The sequence below is a fragment of the Lutjanus erythropterus genome, chromosome 18 (assembly GCF_056507025.1).
Source record: "Lutjanus erythropterus isolate fLutEry1 chromosome 18, fLutEry1.hap2, whole genome shotgun sequence".
In the NCBI taxonomy this organism is placed as follows: Eukaryota; Metazoa; Chordata; class Actinopteri; order Lutjaniformes; family Lutjanidae; genus Lutjanus; species Lutjanus erythropterus.
Genome location: NC_139334.1, coordinates 4,280,601 through 4,305,620, shown reverse-complemented (window position 1 = coordinate 4,305,620; position 25,020 = coordinate 4,280,601). Strand labels below are relative to the sequence as shown.

Here is a 25,020-nt window from a genome sequence, read left to right as displayed (position 1 = left end):
CAATTACCAAAATTTAAAAGGGCTTGTTACTTGTTAGGTTGTCTGAAAAAAATTGCAGACAACTTCAGAGGATTAAGGTTTATTATCTTCTGACCTTTATTATCATTTGTAACCATATGGATCTGGGGCGCGTGGCCACAGATGACGGCAGCAGAAACGACACTGCAGTGACCTCAGCTCAACAGCAGCTGCTGTGGCAACCACTGGCTGTAATAACTTAAACCAAGGCCCTAACAAAAGAATCACTAAATGTAATGCCTGTGGGAATAAAGGATGCTGATCGCACCACAATGCACCCAGATGGTGAGTCACTTTCTAAGTTAATTTGAAAGTAAGAAAAAATTTTTCGGTGCACGCACAGCACATGCCCTGACATATTCTGAGTTAACCACCAGGCCAACCAACCTTTCTGGGAGAGAACCTGCAAAACATCAACTGGAGTGAAAAACAAGAGGTTTACTGCTACTGTATCTGGTGTCATTAATTACTTCACATGTCAGTTTGTGTCTTGGATGCATAATTATTATGATCCTTAATATTTCTGCTCTACACTACTTATATATCACCTACAATATTACACAACAGTAATGCAAGTGTTATTGTTCTATCCCAGAATAATATGTGTTTATCAATCAATGGGGGCAGGAAAAGCACTTTCAACAATTATTCTTTCAGAAATACAGATGATGTGTATCTCGTTACAATTGCATGATGAGAATAAAGGTTAACGTCTTCTTTATGAATCACTGTAACTGTCCTTGAAATGACTTAAGTACATTTTGTTCCCTGTGAATCCCTTGTGCATGCCTGCATGGACATGACGGATAAATCTTACTGTTTATATGTTTTATCTGAAACTTGTGAGCAATAATATGAGATTCACACCAGACACAGGATCCTTATATGTCTTTACAACTGAAGTACCTGTATTGTTTAATGCTGAAATATTTAATTGACAGCTACACAACATGGACGTTCCTGATAGCTTGACCCTTACCTTATTTGGCCATGCACTTTACTTATACATAACATATCTAATATTTACTTGATTCATACTTAATCCTTATAATGATCTTGTAGGAGGAAAGTGGGAAAAGTGACCACTTTCATGAGTAAATCATTGTATTAACCATATTAATCTTATTATACATAGAATGCAAATTAAGTTCAGAATCATTTAGAAGCAATGGGAAAGTTTTTTTTTCTTCCATATGGGTTTTAAACAAACACCAGAATGGCGGACTCCCACGCTCACGACACAGCATATACTACTACTATATTATAATCAGAGTATATACATTTTATGAGTATGAGAATAGCTGCAAGCCATAAATAGTATCAAACATTCAGTTTGAAGTGATAAAAATCTTAACAATTATAACTTCAAATATCAGAATGTGGTTGCTTGACTGACAGTCATGACAGCCTATGGCCATGTTGGATAGTCATTTCTTCCTTTTGAGGAAATGTGGCCTTTATGCTAAGATCTATTTTGCATTAATATAATTCACACAGTAGCGGTAGCTCTTTCCATTATTTTGCATTAAGATGTGGTCCTGTGGGAGTGTGGGGCCTCCCGGGGCCTGCAGAGTTACTATACATGAGGGCCTGGGTTCAGACTTCAAAGAGAAATTTTGAGGAGTGACTGCAAAAGCCACATACTTGTCTCATCTATTGCTCATTAATGATGATGTGTCTGAGTGATACCTTACCAGCAAACGCCGCTTGTTGCTATTTTCACGCATTTATCATCTATTTATCATCATGCTCGTCATTTCCCACTTCACCAAAGGCTAACACAAAGGCGACAGCTCTGAAGTCGTGCGAGAGCAAAGTCAGCGCATCAAAGACAGGACCACGTCAGCCATGTTGGATAAAAATCAAACAAAATTAAATATAGACCCAGATTTCTCTTTGATATTGTGGAGATAGGTAGAGCTGGTCAAGGTCCAAGTCACAGGCCACAACAAGAGGAACGAAACATTAACTGCAATTGTCTCAATGCTAATATTAAATGTGTTCCATAATCAATTAATTTATTCAATTTTAGTAATCTATGCAGCAGCTAGCAGCTGCAGCGGCAGTTCTAACAGCTCAGATAAACTAATAGTTGCTTCAGCAAGTAAACTGTCAACCAAGCAATTAATGGTGTGAGCAAAGAAAAGCAGAATTCAGCGTAGTTGGTTTGACAGTGTCACATGATGCCATCGCTCCGCCTTTTAACCCTGCTGCTGCATCTTCTGAATTGGACGCTGTGGATCGTTTGCCCCGTAGCTTCTCGCTCATTTCAAAGAGTAATTTTATTGTCTTTAAGTGTTTTTTGTCCGGAGACAAGTTGAGTTTGTTTCTGTTTCCATCTGCCGCTCTGTCTTGCGGGCACCATTTCCCCAGTATGATGTACATCAAATATGGCCACCACATGACTAAAGCAAATGTAATAATCCACATACATATGGAGCTCACCGAGCACACCAAGGGGCCCACGGCAATCATCAAGTGTTCTCGTCCACCACAAAAGGTTGAGTTAATTTCTGTTCTGCTGATTGGAATCACAGCCACTCCACCCGTCTACGGCCGGGAGGCAAAATGAATATTCATACCAGTTTAGACCCTCGTCATGAATATTTATAACGGTTAACACCAGATATGCAAATGAGCCAGCCAACCCAGATGGCTTCAGATCACGACATAATGATCACACACACATGCATGCACAAACACATTCACAAAGAAACACGCGAGCGCAAACATTGTGATGTCTTTCTTTCAACAGGCAAAAGACAACACGTCTCATATATCAGAGGGACAAAGTAGAGACAGTGATTGGCGCAGAATTTAGCTGCTAAAAAACTTGAGTGGGGATTTGATGTTGACACCAACAGAATGTGCCACTAAGATGACAAGTTTACTCAGCAAACACTCATGTGTTGATGCATGCCAGCAAAGGAAAGAAATTGGGGTAAATAAATAGTTCTGAACGTAATCCATGCATGTTTAACCAAGTCTGGTGTCGGTGCTCAACAGTGGCTTATTGCAAGATTAAAGCTGGTCCTCGAGGATTGCTTGCTGGCAGCATTACATTGCCAAAATCTTTCCCAGGTTCCTGAAGTACAAGGTAGACTGATAAAAATGATCAGATTAAAGAAGATTACTGCCACAAAAACAAGGTAGATTAATGATAGTGTTGCCTACACATCACGGAAATGTTGGATGTCAAACTAGGTCGGTATTAAAAGAGTTTGAGTTGGAACAGGATACTTGATTACTTTACTACTGAACACAGATCCGTAACAGAACGCTTTGACATTTTAAACACACCAAAACGCACACAAACACACTCGCACACAGAACAGCTTTTACTTGGATTTCTTTCTCTTTATGCCTGCCCACATGTTTATGCAGGCAAATATGGAAAAGGTCCACCACAATATGCCAAATAAGTTAAAGTAAAAGCCATGTTAAAAGCTCTGTCAGGCTGTACTGTACAAAGCTAAATGCAGAACTATCAATACTGACAATACTAGCATGATGACATTTGGCCACTATAATGTTTACCATGTTCCATCCATTGTCCATATCCACTTATCCTGACGAATCGTCGGGAGCTGGAGCCTATCCCAGCTGACATTGGGCGAGAGGCGGGGTTCACCCCGGACAACTTGCCAGTTCATCACAGGGCTGGCACACAGAGACAGACAACCACTCACACTCACATTCACACCTACTGGCAATTTAGAGTTACCAATTAACCTATTATGCTGTATGTCTTTGGACTGTGGGAGGAAGCTGGAGTCCGTGGAAAGAACCTACACGGGCACAAGGAGAACATGAAAACTCAGCCAGCCAGCCAGCCAGCTGGGGGATTCAAACTCAGAACCTTCGTGCTGTGAGTCACATTAGTCATGCGTCAATTTTAAGAGATAGAATGATAAAAGAGTTAGACTCTCACCCCAAGCCGAAATTGAAGTGGTTCAACCAAACAAAACAATGCCAAATGGGGCACAATTACTGAAATTAGTAGAAGAACAAGGCAGACCAAAGCAAACCGTAAGAAAACCTAAGCCTCAGAGAAATGGTGCACAAAAAATTGTTGGTTGATGAATTTTTAATCAGTGTCTTAATGGTGATTAATCATTAGCATACCTATTTCAGCATATTAGCATGCTCAAATTCACTAAATGTGACATCTTACTCTAAATATTTAAAGCTTCTGGAAATCTGGCTTGAAAAACTAAAAATGCATTTATGATAAAAAGGTTGAGAGTCCTATTGAGCATCCACAGAGTGAAAATGAACATTCATAACTTAAAAAACCTAGTTCATATTTTCATAAGATCCTAAATTATACAGTTAGAAGGCGATAGTGGATCCAGTGGCTTTAAACTAGAGTCAGTTTCTTTAAAAGTTGAGACTAAACATAAAGTATTTGAGGATTCCCTTTCCTTTGTATTTGATCCTTGTGATCACACACACACACACACACACACACACACACTGACAGGAACAAACCCTTCCTGAATACTCTAAGCACAATCAGATATTTCCTTTGAGCCAAAGCCTTGCTAACAAGCTTATCGCACCACGCTGTGTGTGTGTGTATGTGTGTGGTCTAGTGCATACCTGTGCTACACATGACACATCTAATACGAGCTCTCACACACATAGCTGTACTTGTGCTGTGATGCAGGATTAAGGCCAACTAGCCTGTTGTCTGTAAGCCCGACATCACCTGAGATCACACACGCAGACAATACAATTCTGTGCCGTGTGACCGTCGGTTCTCAGGAATTATCAGTGTGATCTGTGCTTTAGCCTCAATATACTGTGGAATCTTGGATGAGAAAAGCCATGTAGCGAATTATGCTACCTCAAATGACTGAATGCATTTATGATAAACACTGCTTAAAGTCAAAAGTAGCAACATTGCTTTTAAAGAAGGGGAAATCTACTGTTAATCAGCCCGAAATGCTCAAGTGAGTTGTGTGTTTTGCTGCGCTGTGCCCGACTAAAACAGCTGCAGTGGCATCAGATTTGTTTCACTGTGCAGTCAGAATGAGGTCACGCTGAGCGACAAAGCTCAACTGGGTCACGGGCTGTGACTCACTGGATGTTGCAATGTACCTGGACCCAGTAAAACCCACACCTAGCAGAAAGGCATCAGCACGGAGCTCTCTCTGACTTGGACCGCTGCGCATTTATTACTGACAAGACATCTCCTCAAAAACTGCAACTGCTGGTGTGTCGACTCAACATTTACAGCAATATAAATTCACTGCTAGTCTTTGACTTAATCTTTCTACAGAATGTATTTGTGATGACCCAGCCTCTTACAGACTGAACTTTCTTAAACGGAATGGATTGGTGTTTTGGAAGGGCAGGCTATGTAAAGAACGCAGGAGTGCTCCTTCCTGGCTGAAATCAGACATGCTGAGTGTGGAGGCCTTTAAATCCAAACTTAAAACTGAACATGCAGTAAGTTGCTTGTTCCTTCATTAGTTTAAGCTTTGTACTTGTTACCATTATCCTTCTGGTGGTTTGGTCTCACTCTCAGTGAATATATTGAGCCCACTTATAGTCCATGTTTGACCCGCTGATGAGAATACTGTAAACTTTCTGAAAACCACTGCATCTCTCTAACCCTCTGTTGTGTGCCTATTTCTCTCTCTCTGATTTCTCATTGTTGTCCTCTCTTTTCACTTAGGCTCCTCAGTAGGGCTGGGTATTGATTCAAATTTCCTTAATCGATTCAATTCCCGGGGTCCTGATTTGATTTGGTTCAATTTGATATCAATTCAGTAAGGGATATTTCAGTTACAGTACCAATTCTGCTTGGATATGAAAGAGATTCTCAGAGATCTAGTGCTATAAATTCTACAAGGACCCTTCTAAACTGGTGCATTATTAAAGACAGTAATATTTACATTAAGAATTGAACCCGAGTAGTTAATTAATCATGTACTTTTTATTAAACATTACCTGAGCAATACATTAAAATTAGTAAAGTCTTGCTCCACAAGATCTTGTACCATGAGATCTCGCCAAAGGCTGGTCATGCTAGATTAACAGGGTTACTGCAGGCTGTACCACACGCCCGGGGGGAAAAAAGACATATATTAAAAGATTGATTTTGGGATTTTATGAATCCATATCAGACCAGGCAAAGGAAAACTGATGCAAATCGATTCATTGATTTTTTAGCCCTACTTCTCAGCATGGGACCTCTTTCTCTCTTCTGCCTGTTGGTGCCTAATTCCAGATGTTTTCAACCTGGATCTTCATCCCTCAGGATATTCAGCCTCACCTCTTCTCTCTCCTTTGTGTGCATGTTGTTCTTGTCTCTTTCCCACCTCTGTGTTTTCTTTCTCCTACAGTATTTGAATAGCATGCTTGAGTTTTGTCTCTTGTGTGTCTGTATAGTCTGTCCTCTTTCCAAGCCTCTATGATGGAGAGCAGGTCGTGTGGCTCAGGTCCTATTTGTTTGGAGGAATGCTTCCAGATCCATATCAGGGCTGAACAATTTTGCAAAAATATCTATTTGTGATCATTTTGACTGACACTGCAACTGGGATATTATTTTTTCATTTTCACTGAAAAACATATTAAAATGATTATGGTGTTATTTTACAGAGACCTATACAAAACAAAGATGTTTTCTTAAGTCTGTAGAAGATGTCTAGGCCAGGACAATCCTGCAGTATGACAATATTCAATTTAAAATTGTATTTTAACAAATATCACACCTCATGCGATTTGAAAACTGCAGTGCAATTTCAATAAAATCTCTATTAATTGTTTGCCCCAATCCACATTCTTCATATTTGTTTGCAATCTAGCTGCAATTTTATCATCTTGATTGTCCATACTGTTATATTATTATGTTGGTCTATTCTGTACACATAGTATCTATTGCATGTCTGGCAATCCGGGAAGGGATCCCACCTCTGCTGTGCAAACAAACAAAATTCTGTCTCATTTCCTTAATCACCTGCTGTTTTCTTGCACTGTAACCAGGCACCACACCTCTGGTCCCTATTCAAGAATTTTCTACAAAAAGCCCCCACGAGCCCAAGCAAGAGAAGAGAGAAGTTAGCAAGACCAAGCTTTTTCTGGCATGCCCTCCATCAGAAGCCAAATAAAGTTCATGACCCCCCTCACCCCACAATTATTATGAATAATTAAGAATAACTGGGGAAGAAACCCCCCTGCAGTGGCTCTTTACATTAGCTGTATGACACCTACTCACACTCAGCTGTGATGTTGTATGTTTCAGCACATAGAGGTCAGAGAAGCAATGCCTTCCCTCCATAAAACATCTAGAGTGGAACACCCTCACAACAGAGCAATAAAATGACACATCATCAACCATATCCTCGAAACGTGTGTGTGTGTGTTGTCCACATCTGTGTGTACAGGTATCGTAAAAATGGATGTCTCACTATGCCTGGTCCATCTCTTGTAAATGTGCTGACTCATTGTGTGGTGCTGGTAAATGGTTGAGTCATGCTTTCACTTTAGTTCCCAGAGGGCAGCTGCGGTAATGTTGTACATCCTTTTATCAGCCCACTTGCTGAGTTTGTGTGTGTGTGTGTGCAGATACTTGCCTACATTAGTAGATATTTTGTGTGCATGCTGGACTCTGTATCTGTAGTCTGTGAGAGCTCATAGAGAAGCTCTCTCTCAGTGTTTTTAAGAGTTTGTGTTTTATGAATCCACACTCTACTACTGTTTGCATCTTATCCATTAATCGCGGTGCATTCATCCCTTTCTGCACAGCGACGTACAGCATGTCACTGATACTGTCAGATAAGCAGATTGGAAGTCATGATACCAGGCTTAAAGGTTGACTCCGCCAATTTTCAACCTGAACCATATCATTCTAATGTGGCAAAAGACGTGAAAATCTGCATTTATGCTCTCCTGAAGGCTAATTTATATAGTAGAGCATATGGAGTAAAGCAAGTACAACTTTCATTTAACAGCTGACAGCTCATTATCAGCGACAAACAGCCCCTGAGGATATAAAAAGACACACACACACATACAGTCACACACACACACACTTCCGTTAGCTTATCCCATTGAATTACAAAAGATGAGTGAACAGAGAGAATCTGGTGCTGTATGCTAATTTGATCTACAGACTTAAACAAGCCACTGTCATGACTTGTAATGGTTGAATAAACTGATTTAGTGGAAATATTTCATTCTATTGAAAAAAATGCAATAAACAAGTTAGTAATATTGTCGGTTCACATGGCACCTTCCACCTCAGTTCACCTGAGCACATTAAGGACTAATTACAATGACAGGTGACTCAATCTAATTAGTCCTCCTCTGCTTTTTGCTACTACTGTACTGGAAAATTACTTTTTCAGCATTATGAGCTCATAAAACCAAATGGTCTTTTACATTACAGGCCTCCAACTCAGTTTAGACTCAGGCGGACTGCTCTTTGCTGAAAATATACGTTAACACCGCTCTGAATTTAAAATGGTTGTGGTCTTGGTTATGTCATACTGAAAAGTAGAAAATCTTGTGGTCACTAGTTAAAAAGGGTTATCTCAGCCCATCTCCAAACATTAGATAGGCAAATGGACAAATATATTAGCTATTTTTTTTGTAGTTGTTGAGTTTTGTCATTTTGTTTTGCTAATTTAATGGTGTGCAGAGGGAGAGCCACTGCTCAGCCACAGACTCTCATTCATCTGTACGGTACAAACCCAGAGCCAGAGGACAAGTGAGAGGAAAACAGCCTGTAGAGCCAGAATATTTCCACATCTAAAACAGTGAATTCAGGATTTATTTCAACCACAGCACCTGCACAAATACATCAGCCACTGCCCGCTGACGGGCTGACAGTTGGAAAATTTAACAAGTTGCCCAAACCTAGTCCCTAGTGGAGTACTGGACCACAATAATACAATCTGTGTTTAAGAATGGGTTCTTGCTTTGTTTGACATGCATGTCTCGTGCATGTGCATGAGGGCATCTTTGCTTAAGCAAACACACTCTGCTGACGTGATCCACAGTCCCACTGATAGTTAGATAGATGGATATAGATGCTATCTCTCTTATCAACAACAAAAAAATCACATAGTCAAAATAATTGCAAAGTTTTTTTCAAAATCGTTCAGCCATTATAAAGAAACAGTAATGTGACAATAAACTGCAAGCTACCAAAGCTATCAAATATGGATGTAAACAATGTAGGTTTCTTCCAAAAATCTGCTTTTCAAATATTAGATCAGGAAGCAAGTTCTGTTTATTAGGCCTACAAGATACACACAATGCTTTCTGGTGAGAAACCGTGAATGTATAACTTTTTTTTAAAGAAAAAAATGACACACAGTACCTCTAATTCTTGATTTCAAATAGTAATGCACACAGCCTGCAAGCAGCCTGCTCCAAACAATAATCATCATCTTACCATAAATCAATTTAAAGCACTAATGTGGTCATACCACATGATAAGACTGAAGTGTGTAGCATGAATAGTAAACAGTACGTCTGCTGTTATCCGGTCATCAGGTCATCACCAAGGGATTAAATGTGGATGGATTACTGAACAAGCCTAGGGGCCTAAAGGGTCAGGGAGCCCCTTAGCAGAGCCTGTGTGATACAGTATATATGCCTGTGCGATGTGACTATTAACACATCATAAGGGTCAAATTCCTTCTGAAAAGACATATTTACTTTGAGGATTGTGTCCAAGGGTGTGTTGGGTGGAACGAGGGGGGCTCTGAGGCAGGATTTCACCTCATAAGGCTTGAGAGTAAAAGCACCACAAAAAATAGGACTTCCAAGGAAACCGTTGCCACCAGGATCAGTACAGTCAAGTTGTTTCAAGTGCTGCTATTTGAGACTCAACGCCTGGATGAAAGCAAATCATCACTGAACCAACCCAGTCTTTTACTTTGATACTGCATTCTCTCATCTGTAGGTATGTTATTTCTGATCTAATTCATCCTCAAACAAACAGCTCAATATCGCTTCCATTCAATCTGCTCGAGCGTTCTGCCCCCTCAGCAGTAGGTTGTTTTTTTTTTTTTTTATTATTAAAAAATAATTAACTGGCTTGCTCAATATCATAAGAGTATCCTCTAGATTTTCTGAATTTACTGGCACCTGCCTCAAACCCTGTCAATATTCTTCAGCCAAATATATCAAGCCATCAGATTTCGGTGTGTTTGTTGGTGAGTAGCATCTTGCTGAGTTCAGGTTAGTGCCAAGAAGGAAGGAAAAAAAAAGAAAATACTGCCAACGGCTAGGATTAGCTGGCTGCTTTTTATAGTATTTGGTGTAAAGGCTAGCTAAGTGGGAAGCAGTGATTTGGAAGTCATCCCTGCTTGTAAAGCAGATGGCTAAACCTTAACTAGCCACAGCCAACAGCCTACTGTAGATCTGATGTCAAAGGAAAGAAACCATAAAAAGTCTCACTGATGATGTGCAACTTGAAAACAAGTTATTAAATGGAGGTGAAGGTAAAGCTTGCACTTTGATAAATGGGAGCACCAGACAAAGAATAAGGGGGAAAAAATCCACTGATGTCATTTTAGTTATCAATATAATGATTGGTATCTGATCAACATGATGTATTGATTAACGGCTTTATCAAAGACTGTAATGTCATGTCTTCAAACCACAAAAAAATGAACATGGTCATTATTTTTTTTGTTTTGGCAGACATCCAGACCCATCAAGATAACAATAACCTGTTCTAGGATACATCTCTTATTAACACATCCTGTTCTACCTGCTAGAAAAACTGCCAGACACTAGTGTTAACATATGGTGAATTTAATGAGACACACAGTATCTCATATGTATGGGAGGCGGAAGCAATGAAGGTGAAAAAAAAGATTTTCCCTACATTGTATTGTTTGAATTGAATTCCAAAATACTAACCAAAGAAAGCCCACACCCCAGTTTGGATCATTGGACACAAAGACTTTTTCAGGGACTAAAGTCTCCTGAATGGCAGCGCCTACAGTGTTGAACCAGAAAATGTAACCATAGCTAGCGCCTGCTGTGTAGCGTTAATCTGTGTGTGAACAGATGGCATGCGCTAACAAGCTAGGCTAAATGTAGCTACTGTTGGCATGGTCCAAGACTGATCTCTGACTTCCTGATCCCAAGCCTCTTAATTAAATGCACCATTTAATCTAGTCAGTTTTTAGTCCGTCTGCTGCCTACAAAAAAACAACACCGCTCATCACTGATGACCTGCTTGTCCTGGTGATTAGAACATCACACTATTGAAGTAATTAGAAAGACAGAAAGCCTCCTATTTACAGGCAGTGTTTTTAAGAAATGGTGATCACCATACCCAATGATTATGTTGTTGTTGTTGATGATGAGTATCAACAATGTGTAATATTGTCTGTCACATGTCTTCTTGTTGTCAAACCTGTTTCTAACTGAGGGAGATGGCAACAAATCCATATTGTACCTCATGGAGGGCTTCCACGACATCTTAAGTAATACAGTGGTTTCCATGCTGATATTGATGGATCCATAACTGAGGATATACAGCTGCATAAAGCACAGAAACACACTTTATATGGACATTTACACAGAATTTCATAAAACAGACAGTGACAACTGCCATATATCTTCAAGTTCCTTTGTACTTCCTGGAGCTATACTGTGCCTCTTTTTAACTTGTGCAAAACAACACAGTACATATGGAAATTACAGAGGACAGAGCACGGACATCACTGATTAACTATCCTTCAACATTCTACCTGCACACTGTATCTATCCATGGTCCTGAAATGTCCACCTCAAGGTGTAGCTGCATATTGCAGCTGTCCATGGGCCTGAAATGTCTACTTCAAGCTGAAGATGCATACTGCAGCTGTCCATGGTCCTGAAATGTCTACCTCACGCTGTAGATGTACACTGCAGCTGTCCATGGTCCTGAAATGTCTACCTCACGCTGTAGATGCATACTGCAGCTGTCCATGGTCCTGAAATGTCAACTTCAAGCCATTAATGCATAATGCAGCTGTCCATGGTCCTAAAATGTCTACCTCACGCTGTAGATGCATACTGCAGCTGTCCATGGTCCTGAAATGTCCAACTCAACGTGTAGATGCATACTGCAGCTGTCCATGGTCCTGAAATGTCAACTTCAAGCCATTAATGCATAATGCAGCTGTCCATGGTCCTGAAATGTCTACCTCACGCTGCAGCCCCATACTGTGGCTGTCCGTGGTGGTTAAGAGGATGGGTATTGGTAGGATTTTGATATGGATAGTGATACTGCTTAGAGATACTTATTAATCTTGTCAAAACTACTTACCATAAGTTGGTGCAATGAATGAAGGACATGAAAAAAAGTTAATTACCTATTTTTTTTTCCTGAGTTATTGCATTTAGTTACCTTTTCATAAAATTTAGCAAAGTGAGCCCGCACTTGACTTGAACATTTCACATCAATGCAGATAGCACTATTGTTTGTCCAGGAGCTTTTGGCACTGACCAATCAGGAACCAGTGCCAATGTAGAACCGGTTCTTGATACCCATCCATTCTGTCTTTTATTTGTTGAAATCTGTTGACATTTTTGCAAAATCATAACCACTGATCTTACACTCCATGTACACATACAGAAAACATACATAGAAATGGATTAGTGGTACAGTGTAGTCAGAGAGTATAACAGTAAGTGTTGTTTTGGCTGTCTACTCCAGAGTATTGGATCTGAAATGGAACAATGCCTATGAGGTTACAATGCTGACTCGCAGCTTTAATTTCTGGGTGTTTACATCCACATCTGATGAACAGTCCAGAAACTGTAGCCAGTTTTTACACATCAGCTCCCATGCGCTAAAAAGGTCCCCCATGGGCTTTAAGTCCTACATGGTTCACTTGCTATGAATGTGAACACCCCAAACACACTTACTGTGAAGCTCAGTCAGCGTTTTACCCACATAGCATTTTTCATTCTAAATCTAGAGCGATGGAGCAGGAGGAAAAGCATTCTTTCAGTGATATTAAGTCAAAATGGATGTTTTATCCCACTTGGTAACATTTTTAGTATCTTCTCTTGATATGACTGCGGGTGTTATCTTCACTGTGTTTGTGCTATTTTAATCTATAGGCCTTTCTCTCCTGCTGCTACTGCAGTGACCCATTTCCCCAATGGGAACACTTAAATTTCCTCATTTACTGCACATAATCTCTATATCTTGCATTACACTGTGATGGACTGCTGTATCTTGCCAAATGTCAGCATGGTAAATCTAAATGTATTGTATGGAACAAATAAAGTGAATCTGAGTGATAACTTAAAAGACATACCTTGACTTATGACTCTTTATTCATTATCTTAATGCTCCAACTTACAACCAGGGCTGCGAGTCTCGAGAAGGCTGGGGTGGTCTATACTGTTTTTAATCCTTATTTAACCTGACAAGCTGAGAATGCACTGTTATTTATGGAAATGGCCCGGAGGAGTATTTTCTAAAGAGATACAAACACACTTCGACCACACACATAATAAATCACACCTATATTTGGCCCACAATGCTGTGTTGTTTCCTGTATAGTCTATACTGTAATATTATGACTGTATACTATAATCTTACGTATCTGATGTTTTTACAGCTGTTTTTCAGAAGTCAAGCATGCTTGAAAGGACTGAAACTGAATGGAGACTGTGCTGTAGAGTAATTAACCATTTCAAGCTGCTCTATTTTTCTCTTTTCTCAAATTGTGTGTTGGTGCTGTCTTTGCCAGTGAATTGTGGTGCTCACATTTTATGCCAAGTATTTGTGGTTGTTTTGGTTTCCTACTGGATGTTTTTTTTCCCTCATGATTTTTAACCCAGCAATAATATTTTTGCAGGGAAAGAGTTTATTCAGCACAGCTAGGACAAAACAATGTTCAACATGACCTCTTGGTGTGTAACGGAAGCCTGTAATTAAAACCTGCTTAGAAAAGCTTAAAAAACATCACCCTGATCTGTGTTTATCATAGCATTCAACATACAAATGCAGTTCTGCAATAAAACACAGACCACACACATTGTCAGCATGCTTTGCTGTGAGAACTGCAGGCATCTAGAGTTACACAAACTCAGCAAGTCAGCTGTTCTGGAGGTGGAGATAGGTGAGGATTAATGTGGTAAATGCTAACTGGAAGGCCATGAAGGGCAGGTAATATCTGGCTGCATTTACGCTAAGCATCACATTCACTGCACTGTGGTTCAGATAATGTTAACATCAATGAGTAAGAAGGCAGTTTTTAAATGTTTGTGCCCCAGTCTGATCCTGCTGTGGATGTCTACAAAGGGGATTTCACAATAATTTCAAATGGCAATACTACAAAGCATCTCTCTCAGTTTATGAAATGCTTTCTCTGGCACTGATGTTTCACACATATCACCCTTGGGATGTTTTCTTCAAAAGAGCTACTGTACTGTTGGATTGTGTAATCTAAAGCAGTGTTTTATGGAGCGTGGGTCAGTTTCATAGATTGACTGTCATGTCTGGTGGTGGAATCCCTTGGTGACAACTGTGTTGCAGTGTGTATAATTAATACGGTGATTACACTGAATCCAGGTGCTGCATTCCAAATTAAAAAGTCAGAGTCCCTCAGTGTTCTGTTTTCTTGCACTGAGGTGTCTCATGTTAATAAGTGTATTCATGTGAAACTCATTAGTAAAGCATTCACACTGTCTGTCAGTGACTTTATACAGAGATATTGAAGCTATTAAAAATGCTGTGTACAGACCTTGCACTTGAGCAGAATCAGAGTTCATTTTGTGTGAAGACAGATTAAGGATGAAACAAACATAAAAGCAAATGCTGTGGTAAACATGCTACATAAATATCAACTGGCCATGAAAGCTGCTCCATATTTTACAGCAAAATAAGTGAAAGTGGGACTGCCTACAACCTTCAAAATCATTCAGCCTACTGAGGGCAAGGATAGCAGGGTTTCCGCCAGTGCACTGCATGCCCAGTGGTCAGCCAGGCCAAAGTTGACCCCCTGCCAGGCCTACGCATCAGGGATTTAAACTAAAACATGTTATACAAGTAGCAAACTCCTCTAAGGAATAACTCAGTGTGTAGGCTGTCCAGGAATAAATGTTACAACTCTTCCAGACATCAGCCAAGATCCTGTGTTTTGCTTGCTGAAAAAGGGGGTTAGCGCCGCTGTTAGCAACTTCAGCTCAGGCTATGGTGGACCAGCTCTTCTCATTTTCATGACAAGCAGCAGCTTCTCTGAGTTTTGCTCCAAGCAAACTCCTCTGTCTTGTTTGGTGATGAAGGGGGATAACTCCTATGTTAGCAATAGCATCAGCCCAGGCTCTCTTAGAGTGGACAGACTGCTTAGGTGAACCAACCCCTGTCCAGAGGAAAGTGTTAAAATGACCTGTGTTATAGACCAAATTGTTAAATATGTATAACAACTGTTACAGAATAACATCAGTGAAAATTACCCATATTTTTGCATTTTTCCTGGCATGAATTTGAAACTGGTAACTGTACTGATCAATGTGTATGATAAAAGCATTGGTTTCCAACATTCAGGACTGGGTCTACTGGATACAATGATAAAGAGATGTATATTTTCAAACTACCCAATAGAAACAAACAATTATTGTTTTCATGATAAAAGATGATTAGTACTAAGGTTTTAAACTTCAATTATTGCTCAAATCATGTTTGATTACATTGCTTTGAAAAATTCATGGTAAATACTGACCAGAACTAATACAATCACTGACATCACTAGTTATTTCAGTGAATGGATCAGTACTTTTACTGCTTCATCTCCACCTCTAATCTTTTTAAGCTGTTTTCTTGCTAATGAGTGGACCATTTTATCTCTTCAGACCTTGAGATATATAAAAATACAGCAGTCTAAAAAAAAGCAGTGACCCTTAACCTGGTTATAATCTGTAGAAAAATGCATTTTGTGAAGAGGGATTCAAAGTAAATATACTATTTATGAGACAAAGGTTGGCTGTATAGTTTATCTGCTCTGAATCTACTTTATTCATGCTTGTTGATAAGCATAATGTATAGACAGACAGACAGACAGACAGACAGACAGTGAGAGGCAGTGGGACTGTGGGACATGAGCCAGAAGCCTGTCTGTATCATGTGACATTCACCCAGTTATCTGTCCTGAACACAGCTCATTATCGCAGAATGTGTCTCACATCTGTCATGTCACCCACTCCTCATGCTCACACCGCCATACACACACAGACACACAAACAGCCTCCCCGCTGGCCTCCTAAAGCAGCATCCAGTGTCAGACATGTCACGGGTGATTCTGAAGTAGTGGGTGTGCAGTGAAAAGGGGGTGGGAGAGGGGTGACAGAGTTATACAAGAAAGAAAAGAAAAAGACGTTAACCCCTTAAATCCCCAACATAACCGCTACAAAGATCACTTATTGCCACTGCAATTATGCAGCAGATGAGGTGAAATTCCATGAAAATGCCACATAACCATTAACAACAACAAACAAATCTATTATAATGTAATTAAGGACTTTGTAATGGATTTTATACAGGAACTTAACTAGAGCTACCAGTCAGCCAAGGACTAATCCTGCCTTGGCAAAGACAGGCCATTTATTTAGACTTACTGTCATTTATCACCGGTGCCAACACAGTATAGCAGCACTAGTTTCTCTCTGTCAACAAAGCAATAACTTACTGCCATTTACATCTTTGTGTTATTTCATAAGTGCAAATGCCTTTAAGGTGCACATAACAGTATTTTGGTAGTAATCAATATATCAAGATAATGAAGAGTCCAAAAAGACATAGCTTATAAACATTGATGTAATGTGTTATTATATGTTACAAGCTAACTTGTGTAATGTTATGAGCTAATGTAGCAGTATATTTGGGTATATTTGGGTATATAAGGGGGTAAAGGATTAGGAATGTAGGCTGAGTGAAAGCATTAACATTTTCAGATCAAAATCAAATGAAAGCCACTGCATGGAGGATAAAATAGAGATAGTGTGGTCCATTTTCTTGGCACCTGTTTAACGCCTGGCTGCTGCAGTTGTACACAGGAGAGAGTTTGCTGGCTGATGCCAGAGTAACAAGAGTTGCATTAGTCAAGTGAGATGAAATAAAAGCACACCTGGTCCAGGTTTGTAGAGGATAAGGAGCATTTGATGTTCATGATGTTACAAAATGGAATGAAACAACACTGGGATGATAGTGATAAAGCTGTTTACCTGACCCCAAAAAACTAACTAGAAGTCAAAAAGAATACTGTGACTTTGTGAAGGCTTAACATCCAATGTCAGGCTCCACAAGGTCTTTCTGAAATGTAAAATTAGGAACAAACGGAAAAACCTTGGATGTTGTTTCATTCATTTACAAAAGAACTCTTAAAATACTTAGGCCAGGGTTATTAAGCTGCAAAACTATGACTGTTAAAGTGATTATTGGAAGCACATACAACCAAAAAACATGAATAACAAAAATGTAACCCTGAGGCACATCTTATCTGATTTCTTCAGATGCTGGTGTGGAATGTCCTATTTTACCTTCAATACAATTTGAGGGGTGGAATCTTAAGCAGTCAAGGGCAGACAGAGTGAGGCTGACCCAATCATAAAGGCTGCGCTCAAATGTATTTACTCCATCTCTCACTCTGTATCAGTCTTTTACTTCTTCATTAGTGCAGCCAACACAACACCTCCCTCCTAAAATTACCAAAGAGGAGGGTCTGGTTTTTGATAATTCAGTAAATTAAAGGGACAGTTCTATTTACCCATCTAGATTGTTTTGGTGTGAGTTACAGAGTTTTGGAGAAAATTGCCTTCTCTCCAGTACAATTGGTCTAAATGGAACTTGGCTTCTTTTTAGTAGAAATAAAGCAGTTCTAGTTCTAGTAGATTCTACCGTGAAAAGAAAGTAGTAGTAGTAGGAAGTGTATGGATTATCTTAACTAACCAGGTCATGATTTTTGGAAAGACACACTGGTTACAAATTTTTCAAATGTACAGACTGCAGTTTAGTCTCATCATACCGGAGAGAAGGCAGACAACTCTACAGCCAGTATCTCCAAAATTTTTCAACTCACACCAAAAAAATCTAGATGGATAACCAGCACTAGAGGAGAAAAATAAGTTTTTTTGATTTTAGGGTTAACTGTCCATTTCAATAACTGGCAAAAGCGAGGTACTTCATCAAAGTGTTCCAAAAATCATATGAAAATACATTCTCATTGATTTGCAACAATGCCCACAATGGGTTATTACAAGCAGAGATATTAAAGGGAGAGCGCTCAAGCAAGATCTCATGATTCTCAAAATGAATTATATATCGTTGTATCAACCAGGTATATTTGATATTGTCAACAGCCACAATAATATACAATTAAACCTATGCTGAGGTTTTGCCTGCATCTGCAATTTATGAAATACCATGTCTGAACACATTGGAAGGTGTCAAACTGTCAGTTTTAGTCATATCTTGTCATTTTTTTTAATCGAACCTTGGAAATGAATGGTGAGTGAATGGTGAGGTCTTTATCAGTATATGCGTCAGTTAACAGGTTGTCACTGGTCCTTGTTTATTACTAAAAGTACTTCCCATGAACATAAACAACATGTTAAACACCAGATTCTGCTCAATACAGATGTTCTGCTGCTTGTCTGTAAGATTTGAGCTCTGGACATTTCTCCAGATGAGGTCATCTGAGAGGTTCAGCATGAGCTGTCAATCACTTGTGTTTCAGCGGATGGTTGGCTGAGTAATGGAGGAAAGAAAGAAGGCTTGTCTTTGTTTTCTCCCTTCAGACTCACTGATGGCATTTTAAAGACATATTGTTTCAGTGGATAATGACCACACGTGCACTCTCTCTCTCTCACACACACACATCATTTCAATCACCCGCAGAATCAAACCAGATGTCACAGCGTCAGCCCCGGCTTCCTTTAAGGCCTTGCCTGGTCTCTCCGCTGCTAATAGGAAATGTTCCCTAACATCTGTGGTCTCCATCCCTCTCCCTATCTGCCTCTCTCTCCTTCTCGCTCTCTATTCTTGCTGCCTCTCGCTTGCTCTCTCTGTCTGTCTCTGAGCAGTAGAATAAATTGAATTAGAGCTCCACCACCCACTCCGCAGGATCCTGCAGCCCTCTGTCAGATAGCTAAACAGAGGGAGGAAGAAGGGGAGAGGGAGAGTTGTAGAGAGATAAACAGAGGGCAAGAAGAAAGACGGATATAATAAAAATCCCCCCTGCCCCTATAAAGAAAAAAGAACAGTCCTTACAGCCTCTTTACTCCTCTGTACTACAGCCTGATAAGAGGAAACACATTTTTTTTTTTCCTTTTTGAGCATTGTGGCGGTGAATGAGGGACAGAAAATAATGAGGGAAAGGGGAAAAATACAGGTTAAGAGAGATGTTGCTTCTGCCTCACCTCAGCCGTCACTATACATGCCATTATGGAATAAAATGTGATTTTTACACACACTGAGTCATACCATGGATCAGATGTTTATCTTTAAGTTCTGCACACTTTCATTGCTTTTCATGTCAGTACAGAGGCCACTACAGCAAATTAAATCTCAAAAACTAAGTGGAAGTCAGGAGTAGCTTTAAAATACAACCCCTTTCTTCCCGGTCTCACATTTCCTGGGAAAAAAATCAAAACACATCCTGTAACACAAATGCACTGCCATTCATCCTGAACCTAATGGTACGGCAAACCACTCCTTTTAGACGTAAATAGGACAGCTAAACACAACTAAAATGGACTGAAAATCACCAGTTTCTCTCCCTCGCTCAGTCACCCACACTCTTTTTCTAGAGCCAGGGAAGCATTTGCATAATGCCTCCATATCAACGGGCCATTAGCACCAGCATGAGTGGCTCGTGTGCATAAATTTATTGCCTTGATCAATCAATGCAAGCTACTGTACCGGTACAAACCGATGAAGCTCCCATCCAGCGAAAGATAGAGCCATGGGGAAAAAAGGAAAAAAAAAGCGTGCTATGACATGTCACAGTCCTAAATTAGAGATCCATTAAACTCCAGAGACCCTCATTGGAGAAAGGCTTTGATTAAAATGGAAATTTGCAATTTGAGATCATTTCTATTCATTTACTGCACATCATGATCAAATACAATAAATGACATCACAGAAGCCTCGGCATGCACTCATGTCAACAGAAGTCACTTTGATGTCCATTGATATAAAAGTAGATCTCATTGTTTTCAGTGCACATGCTCAGGAAAACACTTTTTTAAGATGGAATTAGTGTTGAGAGAAGATCATGAAAAAGCATTACTAATTTTTAAATACCTTCTCAAGTAACATATGCTCAAGGGACTTAAGAAACTTTGAATGGTCAGGTGCTTTGACACAGTGGACAGACTGCATTATAGCATATACCACAAAAAATAGCGTATTTCATTTATCGGGACAAGCTTTCTGGATGCATTCATATGTTTTATATATTCTCCCCCTCAGGAAGAATACATCCTTGCCAAGGGACCATCCAGAATTCAAAATCCAAATTCATGAAACAAAGAATCGACAGCTTTTGCTGACAGGCTTCCATATTTTTGAGCCTCAGTTTCATTCTGTGGGATAGAAGCGATATGAAACCTTGCAACCATTCAATACTGAATGTATAAAGGAAGATCCCTTCTGAGATGTTTGGACCATACAAACTGTAACAGACAGACAATCAATTTACATATGATGGAAATACAGCAATGACAGATTATCTATTTTTAAGGCTTATGGTTTTTAGTTTTTCCTATGACTTTTTTCACCATGATTGTACAATAAGCCCCCCAAGAGCCCTAATTCATCATGTCTCCAGCTCCAACAGGACGGTTACAGTAACAAAGATCCTCTTGTTCACATGGACCATTGGTTCCCAACCTAGGGTCTGGGTCCCAGTAAGGGGGTCCCCAATTCTTTGTCTGCTCTAAGGTTGCCAGAATTAGATTTGAACATGTTGGCTAAAATCACAATTTACACAAACATCTGTATGCAAAACTACACCTTACAGTAGGACTGAATGATTCTGAAGAAAAATCTAGTGCAATTATTTTGACTGATATTGTACGATTATAGTGTGTGTTTTTTTTCAGGATCTGTACTAAACAAAGATGTTTTCTGAAGTGACATTTAAAGTAAAGGTTCAAAAATGAAAATAATTATAAATAATGTTAATTTTTTACAATAAAGCTTTGGAAATAAAGCCCCATTCTTTTGGTGTTTTCTGTATATATATATATATACACACATATATATATAAATATATATAAATATACATATTTATATATATATATATATATATATATATATATATATATATATATATATATACATATATATAAATATATATAAAAATACATATTTTTATATATATATATATATATATATATATATATATATATATATATATATATATATATACACACATATATGTGGACTGGGCGGTGCTTCATGGAAAACGTTGAGAACCACTGACAAAGAGAATATGGCACTACAGTGGACATAAATGCAAGAGTCCGCCACAGCAAGTAAACAATAAACTGTTAAACTACAGTATTTGTGCTGTTCAGATCTTTTTTGTACTTGATATTCAAAATAATTTGCATTTTGAAATAATCTCCACAAAAATAAGCATTTAATAAACTTCACTACAATATGCAAGTACGCAAATGATTTATATAAACTTGCACATAACTACTCAGAGTCTGTGTGTAGGAGAATGTAGACTAACTGACTGAAATACACTGGAAAACAGCATTTTTTTCTGAGTAGTATTCGACTGAACTGCAACATACTGGACCTAATTCCATTCACCACTGTCATATATCCAATATCCATATTCACACACACACACACACACACACACACACACTTGTCTTTTGAAGCTGACAACTGGCACTCACCACACACACACACACACACACACACACACACACACACACGGCGGAAAATGTGAAAGCTCTATCATCATGTAGCTTTGTGGCGACAAGGTGTAGGGCTGGGGTTCAGTTGCACACACACACACACACACACACACACACACACACACACACACATAGATGCATCTTATGTTCATGCTTATTTGTGCTCGTCAAATGCTAGCTCACAGGCAAATAGGTTAAAGGCATAGTATAAAACATTTCATAAAATAAAACAATCCACGGACTAATAGCACCACAATCCCTTTCAATCACCAGTTATGACCCACTAGAAGTGTGCGGTGGTGTCTGTATCTGCAGAGATCCTGCCTTCTGCCTGTATTTCCTGATTTTTTTCATTATTTTGTTGTGTTCCGGACGCTTGAACAACCACAAATGTTTCACGTTTAGCGTCCTGGGAGCGAGACTCAACAATCTTTCTGGTGCGTTTACGAACAGCTCGGGCAAATCCTACTGATTGTACCACGCTATCACGAACACACTTTCCACACACAGTCTGCCCCCCCTCCCTTCACCCTCTTTCCTGAAGTACAGGTGCAGTGTGCGGCGCACAAAAAAGGGGCCGCGGCGCCCTGTTTCATACGTGTGCCGTCTTACAGGCCTACAGCTATGAGGAAAGGCTGCTAAAATTATCGCCCATGAACATTTCAGTGGGTTTACGTTGACTGACGTTTATTCCCAGCACTGAAGTGGGTGCTGAAATTTCGACCACTGGAACTAGCCTACGTCTGGGTCCACCAACCACGGTCACACACACACACACACACACACACACACACACACACACACACACACACACACGGAGAGAGCTTCTATAACTTATACCGGGCTCAATTTTGACCTTGCTATGTTCTCGGGGCTGTTTTTTCTAGCTATATAGGCTCCCCCCACCCAACCCTTCCGCCAAATACACCTTCTCTGTCCCCCGCCCCATTTCAGCATTCACACTAAATGTCTATAGCCTACAATGACATGTAGAAATAACTACCCCTGCCCCTCAGCAGCCACCATTCCTCTGCCCCTCCAACAGAAACAGTCAGTAAGAGAATTAGAGGAAACAGACGGACACAGTAGAGAAAACTGAGCCGACGTTTTGCAAAATATAGAAATTTAAACTTTACCACTTTCGGGATGTTCCGTTTCCTTGGTTCGCGGAGTGTCAGTGCGCAATTATCTCCCCAAATCCCATAATTACAAAGATAGCGGCGATTCTAATTGTAACTCCACGCAAATAGGCTCCACACAAGTATGTGTAATAATATCCTTTTGGGTGGTTGTAAATTCCGTATGGGTTTTATTTATTTTTTTTATAATAGTTCAATCCTGTCTTCCAGAGGGGTGCGTCCGTTTTGCATTCTCACAGCGCCCGACGACTACATCCTCCTCTTCTCCCTCCGCTCTCTTTCTCTCTCTCCCCGTCTTTTTCTCCCGGTTTCATCCCTCCATCCGCGGGCTCAGGGAAGAATCCCATCCGAGAGAAACTGATATATCCCTCCTTCACTCCCTCCCCGTCAAACAGCTTCTTTTCTTCTCTTTTTCTCCTCTTCTTCCCTGCCTCCTTCCTTCTACCCTCCTCCTCCTCCTTTTCCCGCCGCTCGCTGTCCTCGTGCAGGTGAAATAGGAAGAATTCCACTACAAGAAGAAAATATCCTAGGTAAAAGGGCGGAAAAGTCTAATTATTCCGATAAAACATTCCCAAGGGTTTGGCAGAGTTTCTTGGTCATTAAACACTCCTGAAAATCCACATTAGCAGCTTCCCTGGTGTGTTGGAGACCGTTAAACCTTCGGAATAACCAATTTTTTGGGATTTTGACTTCAGTCTCCCTCCGTCTCTCTCTGTCTCCGAGTCTCTGTTTGTACACCGCTCACCCTCTGTCAACTCGACTCCGCGCGTCTCCTCTGCAGTCTGGAGTGGAATTGAGGCAAATAGAAAAAAACAAAATGGAATAAAATGAAAAAAAGGCGTTGTAACGTCCCAGTAAAGCTGTCGTCCGCTCACTCACACCGAAATCTTAACGGTGCAGTCCCGCTGCGCCTCGGTCCTCCTCGCCGGTCGCTTCTCCCGCACCGTTAATCCGTATAGCGCAGCGGGCATGACAACTCTCAGGTTTGATCAAATAAAAGACCGCTACTTCCTGGTGTAGCTTTCAAAATAAAACCCCTATATTGAACACCATATTAGGAACCCATAATCTGCAAATGATACGTCTGGCCTCTTTCATGCATTATTTATGCACAAATATCACACCAGAAGCGCTCGTGATAGGCCTTTTTTTCAGCTGACCTGATATAGTAGGATAAACACAAGTGTACCAGGGTGTTGCTGCTCTGCATGTTGGCTCACTGGAAATGTTTTGCTATAATAAATGAAACATGACCTTAATTGGTATCATTGGTTACACCTCTTTTTAACCTCATATCCATATGATTGCTCTATTGGTACAGTTATATCTATGCTATGTTTAAACACATGTATCAATAAATTCACAAATTCACAAAAAGTTGGTAGCGGAGGTGCTGGGTTTCAAAAGGGTCCACGGCTCATGTTTGCCCAAGGTTCCAAGAGTGGGTTAATCTGGACATGCATTTAGCTGAAACACCAAAAAGACCTTTTTCACAGCAGCCATATTGACATGAATCAGTAGGGTAAATACAACTCTACTGTAGTAGAGTTAAATTCCCTAACATTAAAATAAATTATATCTGCCTTGCATTGATGTCATCAAATTACTCAAGTGATGATTTAATAGCCTCATTTAAATTGATCATCAGCTTCATGGATCACCTGTTTTGATTTTGTTTTTTTACAGATTATGATGTTTTCAAAATAAAATTGCTTGATCTGCTCTCAATTAGCTATCAATAAAAGAGAGAGAGAAAACAAATAACACAGAGAAAGAGCTTTGGGTTGGTGTGATGATCCCAGTTTGCTTTACAGAACCCAATCCTACGGTATCACGTTACTGTCTCATGCACTCGAGCGATGCTCAAGCTCTTATTTTGAAGTAAAAATCGCTCTACTTCCTGTCTGCACCTTAATAACCCCGTGTCTCTTTACGCAGGTTAAACCCTGCTGCATGG

At 39.9% G+C, this 25,020-nt stretch overlaps 1 protein-coding gene across 2 annotated transcripts in view; it reads right to left on the bottom strand.

The window, feature by feature from the left end:
• lrfn5a (leucine rich repeat and fibronectin type III domain containing 5a) overlaps nucleotides 1-24,031 on the bottom strand; it is a 147,871-nt gene extending 123,840 nt beyond the window's left edge. For both annotated transcript variants that reach the window (XM_084742567.1, XM_084742569.1), the window contains exon 1: nucleotides 23,061-24,031. The gene's annotated coding sequence lies outside the window, so the exon portion shown is untranslated. The remainder of the gene's footprint in view (nucleotides 1-23,060) is intronic.
• Between the last annotated feature and the right edge of the window lie 989 nt (nucleotides 24,032-25,020).